Here is a 6,000-nt window from a genome sequence, read left to right on the forward strand (position 1 = left end):
CAAAAGCTTTTAAGTTTCATTAAGTCTCATTTGTTTATTTTTGTTTTTCTTTCCATTTTTCTAGGAGGTGGATCAAAAAGGATCTTGCTGTGATTTATGTCATAGAGTGTTCTGCCTGTGTTTTCCTCTAAGAGTTTTATAGTGTCTGGCCTTATATTTAGGTCTTTAATTCATTTTGAGTTTATTTTTGTGTATGGTGTTACGGAGTGTTCTAATTTCATTCTTTTACATGTAGCTGTCCAGTTTTCCCAGCATCACTTATTGAAGAGGCTGTCTTTTCTCCACTGTATATTCTTGCCTCCTTTATCAAAGATAAGGTGGCCATATGTGCATGGGTTTACCTCTGGGCTTTCTATCCTGTTCCATTGATCAATATTTCTGTTTTTGTGCCAGTACCATACTGTCTTGATTAGTGTAGCTTTGTAGTATAGTCTGAAGTCAGGGAGCCTGATTCTTCCAGCTCCGTTTTTCTTTCTCAAGATTGCTTTGGCTATTTGGGGTCTTTTGTGTTTCCATACAAATTGTGAAATTTTTTGTTCTGGTTCTGTGAGAAATGCCAGTGGTAGTTTGATAGGGATTGCATGGAATCTGTAGATTGCTTTGGGTGGTATAGTCATTTTCACAGTGTTGATTCTTCCAATCCAAGAACATTGTGTATCTCTCCATCTATTTGTATCATCTTTAATTTCTTTCATCAGTGTCTTATAGTTTTCTGTATACCGGTCTTTTGTCTCCCTAGGTAGGTTTATTCCTAAGTATTTTATTCTTTTTGTTGCAATGGTAATCATGTCTTTCCTTTACTTACACCCCTCCAATGGCTCCCCAGCACATTCAGAATAAAATTAATTAATTAAAATGTGAGCATTTCAAACCAATCTCCAGCTTTTTAGTCAGTCTCAAATCCTGCTATTCTCTCTCTTATTCACTGTTCTTCAGCACACTGGTCTCAATATAGATTTTTTTTTAATTAAATTGCTAACTGGTTGCATTTCTTGTGCTTCTTGTATCAAAGGGGCCCCTCTGGTGACATGGAAAAAACAATGGAGCCATCATGTAATACTTTCAGTAAAGAGTCAAAATTCCCAACAATAGATGGTAGGGGGAAAGAAAGAAAGATTTAGGCTACATCTTTTCATCACATCCACAGCACTGTGCTTGGGTTTTAAAGTGGTGTCCTTCCATCGTAGCCCCAGAATGCAAAATTAGGAAAGAACTGGTATGGAAAAGTCTTCTCCAACTATGTGTCTTTTGCAAGTTTTATGATTTTATAAATGAACTAATACTTTTAATAATAATAATAATAGGGCTTCCCTGGTGGCGCAGTGGTTGAGAGTCTGCCTGCCGATGCGGGGAACACAGGTTCATGCCCCGGTCCAGGAAGATCCCACATGCTGCGGAGCGGCTGGGCCCGTGAGCCATAGCCGCTGGTCCTGCGTGTCTGGAGCCTGTGCTCCACAACAGGAGAGACCACAACAGTGAGAGGCCCGCATATCGCAATAAATAAATAAATAAAATAATAATAGCAACTAGTATTCATTGAGCACTGTGCTATGTACATATGCCAAGCAGCAGTGCTAATTACTTTACACATATCTTTAGGATAATTCCCCCAAAACCCTGAAGTACCACTATTACTATTATTATCTTCTAGATTAGAAAGTAAACAGTGAGTTCAATATCTTGCACAAGAAAATAACTTGCTATCTAGAGTGGTATTTAAAATTACATTGTATATCACTTAATGTCAATATAATAAATTTTGTTAATCTGTAACAAAGCTTTCTGGATTCTGGATTATTCCAAGCAGCGGTCCCAGCTGTGATATATTTTTAAGACCTAGAAATACAAAACTATTGCGAATGATAGTTTGTATTCGTCCCTAGGCCTGGGCCTGGAGACCTGGAGATGAGCACAGTAACAAGTGTGTGGGAAAATTATTTTGATGAATAAAAACTATACCTTTGTTTTCTTAAACCAGTTTAATTAAATACAAGTATATATTTTGGAAATTTCTAGAAAGTCATTAGAAATAAATAGTGTTATTTTCAATAACCAAGACTATAATAAAAATTCAGTAGTCTCCAGTGCTATCAAATCTCAATGCTTCCTCAGAGTGATACATTCTACAGTAAGAAAGGACACTCACATCAGGTTTTAACTGAGTTCCATATCCTAGGGGTCATTTCTTTACCGTGTTTAAGGCTCTCCTGTGGAGCTTGAGAATCCAATTATTAAACACAACTTAAGTGAGACTCATGAGTTGGCATTTTAACCTTTTAATTGAGTGATCAGGGAGAACATTTTTTAAACTCTTCTGGAGAACACTCAAAGTTCTTCTTTGCTAAGGAAAAAAAGAACCCAGTAACATCTTCTTATTTGATTAAGGGAACATAAAAACTGGGATAGAAAAACCTCCATCCCTGACAGAGTAGGGTTGCCAGATTTAGCAAATAGAAATATAGGACATCCAGTTAAATTTGAATTTCAGATAAATAATGGATAATTTTTTACTATAAGTCTATCCCATGCAATATTTGGGAGACACTTATAGTAAAAACTTATTCATTGTTTAACTGAAATTCAAATTTAAATAAGTATGTGGTCTTTTTATCTGTCAAGTTTATTACAGAGAGGCCAATTAGATTTCAATTCAATGGGTTTTAAGATTGCACTGATGTTTGTCTAGGCCTGACTGAACCTTATAAAGGGTGAATGGTAGCACTTTTTTATTACAAAAGTTTTTAAAATTCAAACACAGAAGGAAAAAACCCACAGAAAACAAGAAAAAATAATTCTGCACTATTCATAGCAGACATGTTGCTAGGTGCTCCCTTCCAGTGAGTGTAGTTCAATGTGACAAAGGGTATTGATATAGAATCCACCAGCGTGCTTCATGTTGCCTAGGGGATGATCTGTTTCCTGAGCCACTCTGGGCTGCCATTCTCATCACCATGAAAATACCAAAATTAGCTCCCGAGGGGGTAGATCTGGATGCTCTTCAGCTGATAAATTTGAAAGGGATTTATTTTCCGGTTAAAATAAAATCCTACTTATCTTGATATCAGACTTCCAGCTGATTCAGTTATTCATTAAACAGTCATAAATTCACAATTAAAGGGGGGAAAACTCAGATGTAGAAAACAGCTGGCACAGGCACATGTTCTATGCCTCTTGGCATGAGGTTGTGAGTTAGCTTACCCTTCTTGCCTTTAAAAGTGTAATTATAATTTGTTCTGACCTGTGGGTTAGATAGAGCAGGGGTGATGTTGATTGACTATGAGAATTCAATGCACTAGGAAACTGTGTTAGATGGAAAATTCTACAAACTAAAAACCATTCAGGGTTGGTTGGGCTGGGAGCATAATGCCCTCTGCCCTTTAATGGTCCTGCAGGACTCCACTCTCAGGAAGATGAAGTTTCAGCAATGGGGAAATGGCTACCTGTGCTTTGGGGTTTCCCAGAGGCTAGCTCAGGCCTCATCTTCTGATCTAACTTCCTGTTCCTCTCCTTGCCAAGCCTGAGCAGGGAGGGAAACAGGCATTGCCTGAGGACCCAGCCTGGGTCCCCTGACTTCTACCAGGCAGCAACTCCCTGCCTTCCTGGTCCATCCCCAGCTACCACTGTTCAAGTAGTTCCTTCAAACCCTAGTCTGTTTTACAGTCACCACCTTCTCTGTCTCATAGCATCTTTGTAAGCATATTTGTTTGCTAGCTGCCATAACAAACTACCACAACTGCATGGCTTAAACAATAGGAATTTATCATCTCATAATTCTGCAAGCTAGAAGTCTGATATTAAGGTGTCAACAGGGCCATGCTCTGTGTGACAGTGCAAAGGAGAATCTCCTCCATGCCTCTCTCCTAACATCTGGTGATTTGCTGGCTATCTTTGGTGTTCCTTGACTTCTGCCTTCATTTTCACATGATGTTCTCCCTGTGTGTGCATCTGGGTCCAAAATTTCCCCACTCATAATGACACCAGTCATATTGGAATAGGAGCTACTCCAGTATAACCTCATCAAAATCTAATTATATCTGCAACGACTTTTTCCAAATAAGATCACATTCTGAGGTACTGGGGTTTAGGACTTCAACATAAGAATTTGGGAGTGACACAATGTAATCCATAACTGTAGAGTTCAAGAGAAATGGCAAATATGAAAGCACCCTAAAAACTTAAACATAATATATGAATACTGCTGGGAGAAGGAGGGGAGAGCCTTCTTTGATTTTTCTGACATTTGCATAAAGGCAGACATTTTCACCACTATCCCTACACAGTGAATTCTTGTTTTTCTCTCTCTACAGGGTCCTCTCCTCCAGGGTGGAAGATGAATCCTACATAAAAGGCAATAAAAATTTTATATAAGAAAATAAAAGAAAATTTGGAATACAAGATTAGATAAGAAAGTAAGTACTTGTATATAAGGTGCCAAAGAAAATTGAAGCTACACAGTAAGTTCACCTCCTGAATGATAACTTTTATAGTCACTCTATTTGGGGACACTTACTGTGTGCCAGACACCATGCTATGCATTGCATGTTATTTTATCCTTATAACAACTGAATGAGCAAATATTATTATGCCCACTTTTAAAATAAAATGATGGCACTGAGACTCAGACACTTTGACATCAGAAGTCGCCAGCTCCGAGGCATGGGGGCTGGCAGCAAAGTCTAGGTGCCCTAGCTTGAAACCCATGCTCTTAACTACTCTGCCCTGAGGAGGGTTTAGAGTGGGTAGGTGGAAGTGGAAGTGAGGGAGAGAAGGAGAGAGACAAGGGGACAAGGGGACAGGTGTGAAAGACATTATAAAAGAGGAATGGAGAAGACTGGGAACAGGCTAGATTTGAGAGGGAAGCAGGAGTTGGCAGGGTTCTCTCTGAGCTTCTGGGCTTTTGCGACTGGAGACAATGATAACTTTGACAGCAGGAAGTGCAGAGAGAGAGCATGAAGGGACTAGAGGAAAGGGCAGGGGGAGCTCAGACATGCCCAGCTTGGGCCTCTTCTTCTCAGGAGCAATAGCCAGAGAGACCACGGTGCCAGCAATCCATGAACCCACCGGCACAGATGCAGAGGAAAAGTCAAGTGTTGCAACAGACACAGGAGAAGCTGGAAGGAAATGAGAAACATCAGGTTTAAATTTTCCCAGTTCTAACTTTTTAGAACTTTTTCTTATAGGAAGAACACTTCAATCGTGTTTACTGATGATTCTTGAGAGGGTAGGATATGAATTATATTTGTTCACCACTGCCCCATTCAAATTTAATCTTTTGAGATTAAATTTCTCCCCCTACTTTTTTTTTCCTCAAGAAAAGGCAAAGCAACTTAAATTACAAAGTATCCAAGAAAAATAAACATCTATTGCTTATTTATTTCCATTAATGTCTGCCTTATTCACCAAGAATCAAGGGGACTTAGCATTTTTCTTTGTCTTATTAGTGGTTTGTTATATAATATTAGGTGCTTAATGTAATTTGTTTCTTGTTTTTCTAGTTGCAAAAGAAATCTTTGACCATAAGAGGATCTTGTGAATTTATGAATATGAGGCCAAGTGAGCAGTTTTAACATTAAAGTTTTATGGAATAAATATTTATGTAAATCCACACACATACATCTTAAATTCGTATGTGGGGAAAAAGATCGTATTAGATGATCTCTCACAATGTAAATTCTATGATTCACTACCTAATGAATCATGTACTTAAAAATGCTGAGAACATTTTGACATCTTAACACCTTATAATGTCTCATCTCTTCTCTCCTATCCTCACAAACACTCCTACCTTCTGCTGTCAATTGCTACACTCCCACAGAATGAAAACTTTCTCCATTATCTGTCTCTGCTCCCTTATAGTACCTTGGTAACTAAGACTGGTTAGTCTCACCTGTTCTTTTTTTTTTTTTCCCACCTGTTCTTGTTCTCTCTTTTTGCTTTAATTGGTGTACTGCCGTAGTGTGAAATAGTCACCTTTAAGGAGATTGTTGCTTGTTCTTTGTT

At 38.5% G+C, this 6,000-nt stretch overlaps 1 protein-coding gene across 4 annotated transcripts in view; it reads left to right on the forward strand.

The window, feature by feature from the left end:
• FBXO4 (F-box protein 4) overlaps nucleotides 1–5,115 on the forward strand; it is a 343,355-nt gene extending 338,240 nt beyond the window's left edge. For 2 of the 4 annotated variants that reach the window (XR_009539996.1, XR_009540000.1), the window contains one exon: nucleotides 4,308–4,409. The gene's annotated coding sequence lies outside the window, so the exon portion shown is untranslated. Of the gene's footprint in view, nucleotides 1–4,307 lie in introns of all 4 variants that reach the window. The other 2 variants (XR_009539997.1, XR_009539998.1) reach the window with 2 other exon arrangements.
• Nucleotides 5,116–6,000: the final 885 nt, after the last annotated feature.

The sequence above is a fragment of the Lagenorhynchus albirostris genome, chromosome 3, assembly GCF_949774975.1.
Source record: "Lagenorhynchus albirostris chromosome 3, mLagAlb1.1, whole genome shotgun sequence".
Taxonomy (NCBI): Eukaryota; Metazoa; Chordata; class Mammalia; order Artiodactyla; family Delphinidae; genus Lagenorhynchus; species Lagenorhynchus albirostris.